Source organism: Heteronotia binoei, chromosome 9, assembly GCF_032191835.1.
Source record: "Heteronotia binoei isolate CCM8104 ecotype False Entrance Well chromosome 9, APGP_CSIRO_Hbin_v1, whole genome shotgun sequence".
Classification (NCBI taxonomy): Eukaryota; Metazoa; Chordata; class Lepidosauria; order Squamata; family Gekkonidae; genus Heteronotia; species Heteronotia binoei.
The window spans coordinates 120172859-120190749 of record NC_083231.1 but is presented as its reverse complement, the minus strand read 5'-3'; positions in this window follow the sequence as shown (position 1 = coordinate 120190749).

Genomic DNA, 17891 nt, shown 5'->3' with positions numbered 1-17891 from the left:
CACCCACCTCACAGGGTGTCTGTTGTGGGGGAGGAAGGTAAAGGAGATTGTGAGCCGCTCTGAGACTCTTCGGAGTGGAGGGCGGGATATAAATCCAATATCTTCTTCTTCTTCTTCTTCTTCTTCTTCTTCTTCGTCTAAGGGGCTTTTGAGAAGGGGCCTGCAGGCTGCAATGGGGCCCCTGAGATTTTGACTGCCTAGGGACCTCCCCAAGGTTTCATCCAGCACTGTCTGCAAATCTGGTTCTGAGATTTAAAAAATCAGCTTGAAAGTCTCGCTGTCGCCACATTTTTACACCTGGTTTTCCTTAAATGTAAAAAGTCCCCCCTCCCCATCGAGGAGAGCTCCGGATTTTGGAAAGTTGCCCAATAAAAGCTCCAATTAATTAAGAAAGCCTGTTTTTCCTTTTTTCTTCCCTTCTTTCATCTCAGGGAGATTATTTCTCCCCCGCAAACACAGACATTTCCTCTGCCGAGGGACAATATATTTTTTTTGGGGGGGGGGGAGGGGAGTGCTTTTGCTTTGTGCTGTAGTTTTGCAAAAAAAAGAGACTCCAAACAGGTGCATGAACACAGAGGCTGGGGGTGTGCATTGCTGATTAGGAATTTCCATTCCTAGCCATTAGCTCAATTCTCTCTGCATGATGAAGCGGAGACCCAGGTTGGCGGGTGAAGCGCTGCCATCTGCAACTCGGTTTCGTTTTATTTTATTTCGGCATGCGCTCGCACGGGGGAAAGCGGCCTGGGCTAGGTGTGAGGACGATGTCTACATTAAGGGGCTTTTAATTTATTCATTCATTCGTGTAGCCCTTGGTCAGGGCGGGACAGCAATTCCAACCCAGCGAACGCGTCGGCAGTGTTGAAATGGGGTGCGCGTTTTTAAAGGCAGGAGATGGCGTTGAAGCAGAGTTGTGCAACAAGTTTTCAAATCCTACCCTGTTCTAGACTTTTTCTGAACTTCTACCTCCCCTTATAGGGTTGCCAGCCTCCAGGTGAAGCCTGTAGAGCCAGTTTGGTGTAGTGGTTGAGTATGTGGACTCTTATCTGGGAGAACTGGGTTTGATTCCCCACTCTTCCACTTGCACCTGCTAGCATGGCCTTGGGTCAGCCATAGCTCTAGCAGGGATTGTCCTTGAAAGGGCAGCTGCTGTGAGAGCCCTCTCCAGCCCCACCCACCTCACAGGGTGTCTGTTGTGGGGGGAGAAGATATAGGAGATTGTGAGCCGCTCTGAGTCTCTGATTCAGAGAGAAGAGCGGGGTATAAATCTGCAATTCATCATCATCTTCTTCTTGACTTCTCTCACCCCACCCACCTCACAGGGTGTTTGTTGTGGGGAGAGAAGATATGGGAGATTGTAAGCCACTCTTGAGTCTCTGATTCAGAGAGAAGGGCAGGTATAAATCTGCAGTCCTTCTTCTTCTTCTTCTTCTTCTTCTAGAGCCCTCTCAGCCTCATCCACCTCACAGGGTGTCTATTGTGGGGGGAGGAGATATAGGAGATTGTGAGCCGCTCTGAGTCTCTGATTCAGAGAGAAGGACGGGGTATAAATCTGCAATTCGTCTTCTTCTTCTTCTTGAGTTCTTTCACCCCACCCACCTCACAGTGTGTCTGTTGTGGGGAGAGAAGATATGGGAGATTGTAAGTCACTCTTGAGTCTCTGATTCAGAGAGAAGGGCAGGGTATAAATCTGCAGTCCTTCTTCTTCTTCTTCTTCTAGAGCCCTCTCAGCCTCATCCACCTCACAGGGTGTCTGTTGTGGGGGGAGGAAGATATAGGAGATTGTAAGCTGCTCAGAGTCTCTGATTCAGAGAGAAGGGCGGGATTTGGAGTTGGGAGTAAGCAGTGAAGTGGCCAAGTTTGCAGATGACAATAAATTGTTCAGGGTGGTGAGAACCAGAGAGGATTGTGAGGCACTCCAAAGGGATCCGTTGAGGCTGGGTGAGTGGGCGTCAACGTGGCAGATGAGGTTCAATGTGGCCAAGTGCAAAGTAATGCACATTGGAACCAAAAATCCCAGCTACAAATACAAGTTGATGGGGTGTGAACTGGTAGAGACTGACCAAGAGAGAGATCTTGGGGTCATGGTAGATAACTCACTGAAAATGTCAGGACAGTGTGTGATTGCAATAAAAAAGGCCAACGCCATGCTGGGTATTATTATTATGAAGGGAATGGAAAACAAATCAGCCAGCATCATAATGCCCCTGTATAAATCGATGGTGCGGTCTCATTTGGAATACTGTGTACAATTCTGGTCACCGCATGATAGAGGTTTACAAGATTATACATGGGATGGAGAAAGTAGAGAAAGAAGTCCTTTTCTCCCTTTCTCACAATACAAGAACTCGTGGGCATTCGATGAAATTGCTGAGCAGTCGGGTTAAAATGGATAAAAGGAAGTCCTTCTTCACTCAAGGGGTGATTAACATGTGGAATTCACTGCCACAGGAGGTGGTGGTGGCTACAAGCATAGCCAGCTTCAAGAGAGGATTGGATAAAAATATGGAGCAGAGGTCCATCAGTGGCTATTAGCCACAGTTTATGTGTGTGTGTGTATATATATATATTTTTGGCCACTGTGTGTTGAACTGGATGTGCCATTGGCCTGATCCAACATGGCTTCTCTTATGTTCTTATGTATAAATCTGCAGTCCTTCTTCTTCTAGAGCCCTCTCAGCCCCACTCATCTCACAGGGTGTCTGTTGTGGGGGGAGAAGATATAGGAGACTGTAAGCCGCTCTGAGTCTCTGATTCAGAGAGAAGGACGGGGTATAAATCTGCAATTCGTCTTCTTCTTCCTGGAATTACAACTGATCTCACATGGTTGCCAGTCTCCATGTGGGGCCTGGAGATCCTTGTTTTGACAACTGATCTCCAGCTGGCAGAGATCAGCGCCCCTGGAGAAAAGGGTTCTCACAAAGTGTGCTTCTCTTGAAGAAGCAGGCTGGCGTTTCAGTTCAAACCAAGTGCCTTTTGCCTTTGCTTCCTTTTTCTTTCTTTCATTTCCCTTCACGCGCTGCAAGAAGCTGCCTCTACTCTTGGAATGCTTAATATGCTCAATACGCACATTAATTCTCTTGGCGAGGATCTTGCCCTTAACCTTCTTGTTCACAATAATACCAACAGCATGCTGGGTAATGTTGTATACCCTTCCTGTTTTGCCATGGTAACATTTGTGGGGCATTCCTTTCTGATGTCCACAATATCGCCCTTCTTGTAAATGCGCACGTACGTGGCCAGAGGGACAACTCCATGTTTGCGGAAGGGTCTTGAGAACATGTAACGAGTCCCTCTCCTCTTCCCCTTTGTGTCGGTCATCTTGTCTGATTACTGCAAAATGGCGTCAGAAGCCGAAAAGAAAGAGAGCGGGGTTTCCTCAGCTCTCCTTCCCTGGAGAAAAGGGTTGCTTTGAAGAGTGGAACTCGATGGCAGCATTCCACGCCGAGGCCCCTGGCTAGGGTTGCCAATCCCCAGGTGGGGGCAGGGGATCCCCTGGTTTGGAGACCCTCCCCCTACTTCAGGGTTGTCAGAAAGTGGGGGGGGGAGGGAAATATCTGCTGGGAACTCTATTATTCCCTATGGAGATTTATTCCCATAGAAAATCATGGAGAATTGATCTGCGGGTATCTGGGGTTCTGGGGGGGGCTGTATTTTTGGGGTAGAGGCACCAAAGTTTCAGTATAGCATCCAGTGCCTTTCCCCAAAATACCCCCCAAGTTTCAAAACGATTGGACAAGGGGGTCCAATTTTATGAGCCCCAAAAGAAGGTGCCCCTATCCTTCATTATTTCCTGTAGAAGGAAGGCATTGAAAAGGTGTGCCATCCCTTTAAATGTGACAGCCAGAACTCCCTTTGGAGTTCAATCATGCTTGTCACAGCCTTGATCTTGGCTCCACCCCTAATATCTCCTGGCTCCACCCCCAAATTCTCCTGGCTCCACCCCCAAAGTCCCCAGGTATTTCTTGAATTGGACTTGGCAACCCTACCCCTGGCTTAGAGCTTTTCATCCCGTGGATGGCGTTTCATGCTCTTTCTCTCACTCCCCCTCTCCCCATGGCACAAACCCAGAGAAACCAACAGTGAACGCCGATCAAAATCAATATCTGCTAAAACAATCTGCCCCATGACACTCACACCTCATTTTGTATACAGCTTTGATTACAGTGTAGGCCGGGGTAGGGATCAAACTCCCAGTCTGGGCTGCCGCTGCTTTTAAAGTTAAAGCTTCTCGAAAGCTCCGCTCAAAACACATTATTTTCTTGTTCGAAAACTTGTCTTCTGGCGCACGGAACGTTAGAAACTCGAAGCAGGGCTTCGGTCCCAACGCAGAGCAGGAGTCTCCAACGTGGTGCCCTTGGGCTCCGTTAACATCCGTGGCACCTTTTTCCGGTTCCTCCCAAGTGTTTTTAGGGAGTGGGCGGGGCCAGGAAAGGGCTTTGGCCCACCAAGGTTTCTGATTGGCTGTTGGAGATGTGATTGCCTGTGCAGTTTTTTTTTTTTTTTTAAAGGGTGACATGATAGAGGTTTACAAGATTCTGCATGGGATGGAGAAGGTAGCGAAAGAACTTTTTCTCCCTTTATCACAGTACGAGAACTCGTGGACATTCAATGAAATTGCAGAGCAGTTGGTTTAGAACGGATAAAAGGAAGTCCTTCTTCACACAAAGGGTGATTAACGTGGAATTCACTGCCACAGGAGGGGGTGGCGGCTGCAAGCATAGCCAGCTTCAAGAGGGGATTGGATAAGCATACGGAGCAGAGGTCCATCAGTGGCTATTAGACATAGCATATTGTTGGAACTCTCTGTCTGGGGCAGTGATGCTCTGTATTCTGGGTGCTTGGGGGGCACAGTGGGAGGGCTTCTAGCTCCACTGGTGGACCTCCTGATAGAACCTGGGGTTTTTTTTTTACCACTGTGTGACACAGAATGCTGGACTGGATGGGGCACTGGCCTGATCCAACAGGGCTTCTCTTATGTGACACAGAGTGTTGGACTGGAGGGGCCATTGGCCTGATCCAACAGGGCTTCTCTTATGTTCTTCTTTGACACAGAGTGTTGGACTGGATGGGCCACTGGCCTGATCCAACAGGGCTTCTCTTATGTTCTTATGTGTCAAAGAGTGCTGGACTGGATGGGCCATTGGCCTGATCCAACATGGCTTCTCTTATGTTCTTATGTGACACAGAGTGTTGAACTGGATGGGCCACTGGCCTGATCCAACAGGGCTTCTCTTATGTTCTTATGTTACACAGAGTGTTGGACTGGATGGGCCATTGGCCTGATCCAACAGGGCTTCTCTTGTGTTCTTATGTGACACAGAGTGTTGGACTGGATGGGCCATTGGCCTGATCCAACAGGGCTTCTGTTATGTTCTTATGTGACACAGAGTGTTGAACTGGATGGGCTACTGGCCTGATCCAACAGGGCTTCTCTTATGTTCTTATTTGACACAGAGTGTTGGACTGGATGGGCCATTGGCCTGATCCAACAGGGCTTCTCTTATGTTCTCATGTGATACAGAGTGTTGGACTGGATGGGCCATTGGCCTGTTCCAAAAGGGCTTCTCTTATGTTCTTATGTGACACAGAGTGTTGGACTGGATGGGCCACTGGCCTGATCCAACATGGCTTCTCTTATATTCTTATGTGGCACAGAGTGTTGGACTGAATGGGCCATTGGCCTGTTCCAAAAGGGCTTCTCTTATGTTCTTATGTGACACAGAGTGTTGGACTGGATGGGCCTGATCCAACAGGGCTTCTCTTATGTTCTTCTGTGACACAGAAGGTTGGACTGGATGGGCCATTGGGGTGATCCAACATGGCTTCTCTTATGTTCTTCTTTGACACAGAGTGTTGGACTGGATGGGCCACTGGCCTGATCCAGCATAACTTCTTGAGCTTGGCAGCCCCTGGAACTCCTGGTCTAGAACTTGGGATTTTCAGACGTGCAAATGGGAAAAGGCAACAGGAAAGGTTGCCTACCGCCTCTTAGCGTTATTGTCCAGTAAGATGAAAAATAGCATCTCTATCAAAATTCCGTCTGAGGCAGCAAGAGACGGACTTGTGTTCGGTCGCTGACGGTTTGCTGATTCCATGGCTTTTTTTAAAAAAGCAGGAATGCAGTTCCAGCCGGCTTGGCATCAGGGCTGTGGCCTGATATGCAAATGAGTCCCTGCTGGGCTTTTTCTACAAGCAAAGCCCTGTGTGAAACAATGGTGATGTCAGGAGGTATGGCCTAATACGCAAATGAGTCCCTGCTGGGCTTTTTCTACACTGGATGAGCAAGACTCGAAAAGCTGGGAAACGGAGAAAAGTTTTCATCACTTTTTTTTGCCAGCCTGAGATGTCCCTCAGATCTTCCAGGCAGCGGTGCAAATAAATAGTCGTAATCCAGCACAGGGGTGTGCTTTTGTCAACGCACAAAAAATAATTGGAAGCGCTTCCAAATTTTCACTTCCTTTGGCTCAGACCTCAGGTTTCGCCAGCTTGGAAGGAACGCTGTACTTGAACCTGAGGCATTCGACGCAGCTGCCAAAGTCTTTTCAGTCTCATCTGGTAAATCCGAGCCAAAGAATGCTTGCCTTTTTACCAGGCCTCCTGCTATGGAGGTAGACTTCATACTGCCAACCCTCTCTTCCTGGCACCATACAGTAGCAGGAGAAAAATAAATCCCCAAAAATTGCCATCAGGCTGACAGCGTGACAATTCTTCCAGGGGAAAACCCAAACATGATACCAGTCCTCTCTAGGAATGACAGGAAACTCTGCGGTTAACCATAGAGTTTCTGATGATTCCAAGAGAGGCAGCACATCACTTCCAGTTTTTCCTGGAAGTGATGTCACACCATTACCAACGGTGCCTCCGCATGTCCCCACCCCAGGGGTCATTTTGTAGAAAAAGAGTTGACGAAGCTCATTAACACAACTCATTTGCATATGTCACACACTCCTGACATCATCAGAAGGTGCACTAAATTATATCAGCTCAACATCTACCTTAAAATGCTTCTTGAATTAGAATGGTCATCATAAAACCTTACTCCCATCATACTTTTTAAATTACTTTTTCCTATGTGGCCACAGTGGCATGATGAAGCTTTCCATCTGTCTGCTTGATACGTTTTGGTTATTTTCTCATTTCCTTGTTGGGGAAATATTATAGAATCATAGAGTTGGAAGGGACCTCCACAGTCATCTAGTTCAACCCCCTGCACAATGCAGGAAACTCACAAATACCTACCCCTAAATTCACAGGATCTTCATTGCTGTCAGATGGCCATCTAGCTGCTGTTTAAAAATCTCCAATGAAGGAGAGCCCACCACCTCCAGAGGAAGCCCGTTCCACTGAGAAACCGACTCTAACAGTCAGGAAGTTCTTCCTAATGTTGAGCTGGAAGCTCTTTTGGTTTCATTTCAATCCATTGGTTCTGGTCCTATCTTCTGGGGCCATAGAAAACAATTCCACACCATCCTCTATATCAGGGGTGGCCAACGGTAGCTCTCCAGATGTTTTGCCTACAACTCCCATCAGCCCCAGCCATTGGCCATGCTGGCTGGGGCTGAGGGGAGTTGTAGGCAAAAAAACATCTGGAGACCTACTGTTGGCCACCCCTGCTCTATATGACAGCGCTTCAAATATTTGAAGAAAGATGGTGATCATATCTCCTCTCAGCCGCCTCCTCTCCAGGCTAAATATCCCCAGCTCCTTCAACCTTTCCTCGTAGGACTTGGTCTCCAGACCCCTCACCATCTTTGTCGTCCTCCTCTGGACCCGTTCCAGCTTGTCTATTCCTTAAAATGTGGGCCCAAAACTGAACCCAAGACTCCAGGTGAGCTATTAGAAAGTTTGTCAAATCTTAGAGTTCAGCAAAACTCTCCAGGGGGTTTGAACAACGGAGCCCAGTATTTGGGGGTGGGGTAAGAAAAAAAGAGCACAATAAAATGTAGAGGTTCCAGAGCTCAGCTCCTGTGAACCCTGCCCAAAATGAGGCTTGCCCCACCCACTCCAAACTCCCACCCGTAACCCTTATCTAGTCTCTGTCAATCCGTCCAATTGATCTGCCCGTCTAGTCGGGTGATATATTATGGTTAAGAATGCCAACAGGCTTGGAGAAAAACATCCTAATGTTGCTGATTTATCTCCAAATTGTCCCAACTTGAGTATGAAAACAGCTGGGGGGTGAAGGGGCTCACTGCCGTAGATATTAATGACCCTTAACTTACCTGCTTTAGCTGACAGATTTCTGCCACCGTCTCCTGGCCCCAGTTGTTGCTCAAATGAGCACCATCGAGGAAAAGTGACTGGAGACATCATTGGTGCATTGATGTCACTTCCAGCTAAGCCCAGGAAGCAAACTCATCAATGCTCTAGGATTTTCAGAACTCTATGGTTTTACCATGCAAAATAGGCCAGTATCATAATGCCCCTGTATAAATCGATGGTGCGGTCTCATTTGGAGTACTGTGTGCAGTTCTGGTCGCCGCACCTCAGAAAGGATATTACAGCATTGGAGAAAGTGCAGAAAAAGGGCAACTAGAATGATTAAAGGGCTGGAGCACTTTCCCTATGAAGAAAGGTTGAAACGCTTGGGGCTCTTTAGCTTGGAGAAACGTCGACTGCGGGGTGACATGATAGAGATTTACAAGATTATGCATGGGATGGAGAAAGTAGAGAAAGAAGTCCTTTTCTCCCTTTCTCACAATACAAGAACTCATGGGCATTCGATGAAATTGCTGAGCAGACAGGTTAAAACGGATAAAAGGAAGTCCTTCACCCAAAGGGTGATTAACATCCAACATGTGGCCTGAGAGCCAGACAGGGCCGGCGCATGGGAATAGGCAAAGTAGGCAGATCATAGAATCATAGAGTTGGAAGGACCTCTAGGGTCATCTAGCCCAACCCCCTGCACAATGCAGGAAACTCACAAATACCTCCCCCTAAATTCACAGGATCCTCATTGCTGTCAGAAGGCCATCCAGCCTCTGCTTCAAAACCTCCAAGGAAGGAGAGCCCACCACCTCCCAAGGAGGAAGCCTGTTCCACTGAGGAATCGCTCTAACGGTCAGAAAGTTCTTCCTAATGTTGAGCTGAAAACTCTTTTGATTTAATTTCAACCCATCGGTTCCGGTCCTACCTTCCGGGGTCACAGAAAACAATTCCACACTATCCTCTATAGGACAGCCCTTCAAGGACTTGAAGATGGTGATCGTATCACCTCTCAGCCGCCTCCTCTCCAGGCTAAACATCTCCAGCTCCTTCAACCTTTCATCATAAAACTTAGTCTCCAGACCCCTCACCATCTTCGTCGCCCTCCTCTGGACATCACGTGACCTGAACACTAGACTTCTGTTGATACAGCCCAAAATTGCATTTGCCTTTTTAGCCGCCGCATCGCACTGTTGACTCATGTTCAGCGTATGATCCACTTAAGACCCTAGATCCTTTTCGCACATACTGCTGCTAAGACAAATCTCCCCCATCCTACAACCATGCATTGGATTTTTCCTACCTAAATGCAGAACTTTACATTTATCCCTGTTAAAATTCATTTTATTGGTTTCAGCCCAGTTTTCCAGCCTGTCAAGGTCATCCTGTATCCTGTTTCTGTCTCCAACTGTATTTGCGACCCCTCCCAATTTCGTATCATCTGCAAATTTAATAAGCATTCCCTCTATTCCTTAGGGTTGCCAAGTCCAATTCAAGAAATATCTGGGGACTTTAGCGGTGGAGCCAGGAGACTTTGGGGGTGGAGCCAGGAGACATTAGGGGTGGAGCCAAGATCAAGGCTGTGACGAGCATAATTGAACTCCAAAGGGAGTTCTGGCCATCACATTTAAAGGGACGGCGCACCTTTTCAATTCCTTCCTTCCATAGGAAATAATGAGGGATAGGGGCACCTTCTTTTAGGACTCATAGAATTGGACCCCCTGGTCCAATCGTTTCGAAACTTGGTGGGTATTTTGGGGAGAGGCACTAGATGCTATACTCAAAATTTGGTGCCTCTAACCCCAAGAACAACCCTCCCCCAGAGCCCCAGATACCCGCGGATCAATTCTCCATGATTGTCTATGGGAATAAATCTCCCTAGGGAATAACAGAGTTCCCAGCAGACATTTCCCTCCCCTCCCCCCGCTTTCTGACGACCCCGAAGCGGGGGGAGGGTCTCCAAATCGGGGGATCCTCTGCCCCCACCTGGGGATTGGCAACCCTACTATTCCTTCATCCAAATCACTGATAAAGATGTTGAACAAAACGGGTCGCAGGACAGATCCCTGAGGCACTCCACTCGTCACTCCTCTCCAAGAGGATGAGGAACCGTTCACAAGAACTCCTTGCCTGGCACACCACCTTCCTGCAGGGGTGGGGGCAAGCACCCCTTTCCCTTCACCACTCATGCTGACAGGCACCACTTCCCTCCCTGTCTCGTCTTGCGCTGCTTCAGATACTCCCTTGCTTCAGAGGGAGCGGGCTGGGCAGCAGCCGCCTGCATCCGGCGCGAAGGAAGAACGATACGGCCGCTGCCAACCTGCAAAGCGCGCCATCGCGAAGAGGTCACTTTCAGGTGATGCCATCGTGCTGCGCGTGCGATTAGAGTCCAGGGGCCAGATCAGGCTCACAGAGGGCTGCTATCAGGCCCGCAAGCGACTCCCCATCATCTGCTTGCTTCCTCTCTCTTGCTTCCTTCTGCGCTTTGCCAGGCTTGCTCAGTCGCACAGGAGCTACAGAGCAAAGCCCTGTTTTCTCCACTGGCTGACCAACACCTGAAGCAACTTGTGTACAAAAGCTCGCAATGCCCAGCCATTTCATGCTTTCCCCTGGGTCTTAGGCTCAAAGCATTGACCATGAGATTTCTGTAATGAATCTCTGTAAAACATAAGTAAGTTTGCAACGTACGCACACACACCCCTGAGCAACACCTGAACAGCATGCTCAAGATTGCTGTAGCCCAGACAGTGTCTCCAGGTTTTGATGCAATAATTCAGAGCAAGAGGGTCAAAGTTTGTATCTCCGCCACCTGGGATTACATTTTATGGTACACTTGGCCCCGTCTGGCCAGGTCTCATTTATGTCAGATCAGCCCTCATAACAAAGGAGTTCGACACCCCTGGCCTACGGGATCACCAGAACTCAGCTGTGACTTGATGCCAAAAATAAAATGGTTTCATCATAGAGGTCACTGAAATCCTAGAGCATCACTAACATCGTTTCCAGGTTTTAGCCAGAAGCGACACTGAGTTCTACATAACATCTTCCCACCCCATGCTGGAGAGCCACTTTGGTGTAGTGGTTAAGTGTGCGGACTCTTATCTGGGAGAACCGGGTTTGATTCCCAATTTCTCCACTTACACCTGCTGGAATGCCTTGGTCAGCCATAGCTCTGGCAGAGGTTGTCCTTGAAAGGGCAGCTGCTGGGAGAGCCCTCTCCAGCCCCACCCACCTCACAGGATGTCTGTTGTGGGGGGGGGGGAGGAGATTGTAAGCCGCTCTGAGACTCTTCAGAGTGGAGGGCGGGATGTAAATCCAATATCTTCATCTACCTCACAGGGTGTCTGTTGTGGGGGACGAAGGGAAAGGAGATTGTGAGCCGCTCTGAGACTCTTCGGAGTGGAGGGCGGAATATAAATCCAATATCTTCATCTACCTCACAGGGTGTCTGTTGTAGGGGAGGAAGGTAAAGGAGATTGTGAGCTGCTCTGAGACTCTTCAGAGTGGAGGGTGGGATATAAATCCAATATCTTCATCTACCTCACAGGGTGTCTGTTGTGGGGGAGGAAGGTAACGAAGATTGTGAGCCGCTCTGAGACTCTTCGGAGTGGAGGGTGGGATATAAATCCAATATCTTCTTCTTCTTCAGGCTTTACACACCACCCCCAAGGGTCCCAGGCTTTTTCTACAAAAGAGCCCAGAAGGAACTAATTTGCATATTAGGCCACACCCACTGACAGCACCATGGTTTCATGCAGGGCTTTTTGTAGAAAAAAGCCCAGCAGGATCTCATTTGCATATTAAATCACACCTCCTGAAATCACCATTGTTTCACACAGGGCTTTTTGGGTAGAAAAAGCCCAGCAGGAACTCATTTGCATATTAGGCCACACCCCGTGATGCCAAGCCAGCCGGAACTGCGTTTCTGTGCATACCTGCTCAAAAAAAGCCCTGGTCCCAGGTATTCCAGGCATAGGTTAGACAAGAAGAAGAAGAAGAAGAAGAAGAAGAAGAAGAAGAAGAAGAAGAAGAAGAAGAAGAAGAAGAAGAAGAAGAAGAAGAAGAGAAGAGGAGGAGGAGGAGGAGGAGGAGGAGGATATTGGATTTATATCCCATCCTATACTCTGAATTTCAGAGTCTCAGAACGGTCACAATCACCTTTACCATCCCCTCCCACTCCAGACACCCTGTGAGGTGGATGGGGCTGAGAGAATGCTCACAGCAGCTGCCCTTTCAAGGGCAACTCCTATGAGAGCTCTGGCTGACCCAAGGCCATTCCAGCAGCTGCAAATGGAGGAGTGGGGAATCCAACCTGGTTCTCCCAGATTAGAGTCTGCACACTTCACCACTGCACCAAACTGGCTCTCTGCAACCATAACTTAACTTCGGAACAAGAGCGCTTTCTCTATATTGCTGTTTCCCGGCCAAGAGAATTCCAGGACTCTCTGGATGGATTTGAATCCCCCAAACCCTGCCCTTGACATCGCTGCGTCTCTCAGCTTCCTACTGGCCTCTTTTCTGGTCACTCCTGAAGAAAAAATGTGTGGGAGGGGCAGGCCGTCAAGCCCAGGAGCCCGCAGACATCTGGAATATTATCATCGTTATTATAACACATTTTAAAATATTGTCAAACGTGTCTTATGTGTTTATTTATAGACTGGCAAAGCTGCTCTTTCTCCATCTGGTCCTCAAACGTTCATAAAACAAAAAGACACCCCATTAACACAAACGACATAAAAAGGAAGGCCGCTTTCCAAGCCATGCTCGGACTCCAATCGGACTTTGAAAACACCTTTGCTCACCGAGGCTCCATTGTGCTGTAAGGCCAGCGATGTTTCTAAACACAAGGAGGGCGCAAAAGCTTACTTGGGAGCTCTTACAAAGGAGAGCCCGCAAACATTCGTTCACCGAAGAAGCCAATCCTGCGCCGCATTCTTGATTCCACAGAAAAACGGATGACACCGAGAATCATAGAGTTGAAATCTAGTCCAACCCCGTGCTCAAAGAGCCAGTTTAGCATAGTGGTTAAGTGTGCGGACTTTCATCGGGGAGAACCGGGTTGGATTCCCCACTCCTCCACTTGCAGCTGCTGGAATGGCCTTGGGTCAGCTGAGCTCTCTTATCTGGGAGAACTGGGTTTGATTCCCCACTCCTCCACTTGCACCTGCTGGAATGGCCACGGGTCAGCCAGAGCTCTCTTACCTGGGAGACCGGGTTTGATTCCCCACTCCTTCACTTGCAGCTGCTGGGATGGCCTTGGGTCAGCCAGAGCTCTCTTATCTGGGAGAACCGGGTTTGATTCCCCACTCCTCCACTTGCAGCTGCCTGAATTTACTTGGGCCAGTCATAGCTCTCTTATCTGGGAGAACCAGGTTTGATTCCCACTCCTCCACTTGCAGCTGCTGGAATGGCCTTGGGTCAGCATAGCTCTGGCAGAGGTTGTCCTTGAAAGGGCAGCTGCTGTGAGAGCCCTCTCCAGCTCCACCCACCTCACAGGGTGTCTGTTGTGGGGGGAGAAGATATAGCAGATTGTAAGCCGCTCTGAGCCTCTGATTCAGAGAGAAGGGCGAGGTATAAATCTGCAATTTTTCTTCTTCTTCAATGCAGGAAATTCACAAATATCTCCTACCACACACACACACACACACACACCAGTGACCCCTGCTCCACACCCAGAAGATGCCAAATAAAGCCCCTCCAAGATCCCTGTTCAAAAGGGCCTGGAGAAAAATTGCTTTTTGACCCCAAAATGGTGATCAGCATTTCCCTGGGCGTGTAAAAAAAGGAGAGGGCTTTTTTTTTTTGAGGAACTCCTTTGCATATTAGGCCACACCCCCTGATGTAGCCAATCCTTCATGAGCTTACGGGGCTCTTTTTACAGGGCCTACTGGAAGCTCTTGGACGATTGGCTACATCAGGGGTGTGTGGCCTAATATGCAAAGGAGTCTTTGCTACAAAAAATGCCCCGGGAAAGGACCAGAAGAACTAAGCAGCAATACAACCCTTCGTTCCCTCCTTCTCATGATCTGCCTAAGAACATAAGAACATAAGAGAAGCCATGTTAGATCAGGCCAATGGCCCATCCAGTCCAACATTCTGTGTCACACAGCGGCCAAATATATATATATATATATATATATATATATATATATATATATATATATATATATATATATATATATATATATATATATATATATATATATATATATATACACACACACACACACACACACACTGTGGCTAATAGCCACTGATGGACCTCTGCTCCATATTTTTATCTAACCCCTTCTTGAAGGTGGCTATGCTTGTGGACGCCACCACCTCCTGTGGCAGTGAATTCCACATGTTAATCACCCTTTGGGTGAAGAAGTACTTCCTTTTATCCGTTTTTAACCTGTCTGCTCAGCAATTTCATCGAATGCCCACGAGTTCTTGTATTGTGAGAAAGGGAGAAAAGTACTTCTTTCTCTACTTTCTCCATCCCATGCATTATCTTGTAAACTTCTATCATGTCACCCCTCAGTCGACGTTTCTCCAAGCTAAAGAGTCCTAAGCGTTTCAACCTTTCTTCATAGGGAAGGTGTTCCAGCCCTTTAATCATTTTAGTTGCCCTTTTCTGAACTTTCTCCAATGCTATAATATCCTTTTTGAGGTGCGGCGACCAGAACTGCACACAGTACTCCAAATGAGACCGCACCATCGATTTATACAGAGGCATTATGATACTGGCTGATTTGTTTTCAATTCCCTTCCTAATAATTCCCAGCATGGCGTTGGCCTTTTTTATTGCAAACGCACACTGTCTTGACATTTTCAGTGAATTATCTACCATGACCCCAAGATCTCTCTCTTGGTCTGTCTCTGCAGTTCACAGAATCAGCATTGCTGGCAGGTGGCCATCTAGCTAGCCTCTGCTTAGCAACCTCCAAAGAAGGAGAGCCCACCTCCTCCTGAGGAAGCCTGTTCCACTGAGGCACGACTCTGTCAGGAAGACCTTCCTAACATTTAGCCCCAAACTCTTTTGATTTAATTTCAACCTGTTGGTTCTGGTCCAACCCCTTGGGGCAAGAGAAAACAACTCCGCACCATCCTCATATGGTGTAGGGGTTAAGAGCGCGGACTCTTATCCGGGAGAACCAGATTTGATTCCTCACTCCTCCACTTACAGCAATGAAGATCCTGTGAATTTAAGGGGAGGTCTTTGTGAGTTTCCTGCATTGTGCAGGGGGGTTGGACTAGATGGCCCTGGAGGTCCCTTCCAACTCTAGGATTCTATTAGGAAGAACTTCCTGACCGTTAGAGCGATTCCTCAGAGGAACAGGCTTCCTCCTTGGGAGGTGGTGGGCTCTCCTTCCTTGGAGGTTTTTAAACAAAGGCTAGATAGCAATGAAGATCCTGTGAATTTAGGGGGAGGTCTTTGTGAGTTTCCTGCATTGTGCAGGGGGGTTGGACTAGATGACCCTGGAGGTCCCTTCCAACTCTAGGATTCTATTAGGAAGAACTTCCTGACCGTTAGAGCGATTCCTCAGTGGAACAGGCTTCCTCCTTGGAGGTGGTGGGCTCTCCTTCCTTGGAGGTTTTTAAACAAAGGCTAGATAGCAATGAAGATCCTGTGAATTTAGGGGGAGGTCTTGTGAGTTTCCTGCATTGTGCAGGGGGGTTGGACTAGATGACCCTGGAGGTCCCTTCCAACTCTAGGATTCTATTAGGAAGAACTTCCTGACCGTTAGAGCGATTCCTCAGTGGAACAGGCTTCCTCCTTGGGAGGTGGTGGGCTCTCCTTCCTTGGAGGTTTTTAAACAAAGGCTAGATAGCAATGAAGATCCTGTGAATTTAGGGGAGGTCTTTGTGAGTTTCCTGCATTGTGCAGGGGGGTTGGACTAGATGACCCTGGAGGTCCCTTCCAACTCTAGGATTCTATTAGGAAGAACTTCCTGACCGTTAGAGCGATTCCTCAGTGGAACAGGCTTCCTCCTTGGGAGGTGGTGGGCTCTCCTTCCTTGGAGGTTTTTAAACAAAGGCTAGATAGCAATGAAGATCCTGTGAATTTAGGGGGAGGTCTTTGTGAGTTTCCTGCATTGTGCAGGGAGGTTGGACTAGATGACCCTGGAGGTCCCTTCCAACTCTATGATTCTATGATTCTACAGCTGCTGGAATGGCCTTGGGTCAGCCATAGCTCTCTCAGGAGTTGTCCTTGAAAGGTCAGCTGCTGTGAGAGCCCTCTCAGCCCCACCCACCTCAGAGGGTGTCTGTTGGGGCGGGGGGAGAAGATATAGGCAATTGTAAGCCACTCTGACTCTCTGATTCAGAGAGAAGGGCAGGGTATAAATCTGCAGTCGTCATCTTCTTCAAGTACTTGAAGAAGGTGATCGGATCTCCTCTCCATCGTCTCCTTTCCACGCCAAACATACCAAGTTCCTTCAACCATTCCTCACAGGACTTGAGCGAAGCTTTTGCTAGTGTCTTACCTGATGTCTATACTCATGGTTAATTTTCCTCTGGAGATCCTGGACTCCAGAAGAAAATACATTCCATAGGTGTACCCTTGGACAACCTCTGTATGCTAAGTGAAACGCAAGCATTCAGAATCCTGAAACTGAGGATCTTAGCTATTGAGAAACAGTCCCTTTGTTCTTCTGGACATAAAACTTGTTCCCCTTTAGCATTTGGTATCTTCCCAGATCATGGGCTGCTTGCTGCCTCCGTTTCCCAGATTACTTCACCCCAGTTACGCCGCTCTTTTATGTTAGCAAGACTCAATGTTCTACCCTCAGCGGTATTGTCTGGGAGGTTTGCCAACATCCCTTATCAGTATAGAGTCTGCCCATGTAATGGAAGGCACCTTGAAACGGTCGCCCATGTCTTATTTTATTGTGATTTTTATGGGGAAGTGCGGGACTGCATAATCAAACCTATTCTGTCTAATTTTTATGGATTACCTGAAGCAAAGTTAGTTGTTGTTTTTCCTACTATCTGACCAATGTTCCCATCTCACAAGCCTGGTTGCAAAGTACCTTTTGGCTGCCATAACAATCAGGGAGCAAAAGACTAGCTCCCCTTCTTGATTTTTGACTGGTTTTTATAGCTGAAACTCCATGTCAATTTGCTATGCTGTACTCTTTATTTCTATGCCAATAAAGGTATTTGGATTTGGATTTCCTCTGGAGAATTCAGGAGCCGGCTAAAAACTGGCACCCTTTTCTGGTAAGCCTTACATGACATATGAACATATGAAGCTGCCTTCTACTGAATCAGACCTTTGGTCCATCAAAGTCAGTATTGTCTTCTCAGACTGGCAGCGGCTCTCCAGGGTCTCAAGCTGAGGTTTTTCACACCTATTTGCCTGGACCCTGTTTTGGAGATGCTGGGGATTGAACCTGGGACCTTCTGCTTACCGAGCAGATGCTCTACCACTGAGCCACCATCCCTCCCCTGCTCTCCAGGGTCTCAAGCTGAGGTTTTTCACGCCTATTTGCCTGGACCCTTTTTTGGAGATGCCGGGGATTGAACCTGGGACCTTCTGCTTCCCAAGCAGATGCTCTACCACTGAGCCACCGTCCCTCCCCCTAAATGACAATACGGGAGGCAGCCAAAGGACTTCAAAACTTCCCCCTGCTGAGGAGAAAGCTGTTCACGCTGACTCAGAGTCAGCCATCTTGTGTTAGTGCTCATCTCATTTTGAA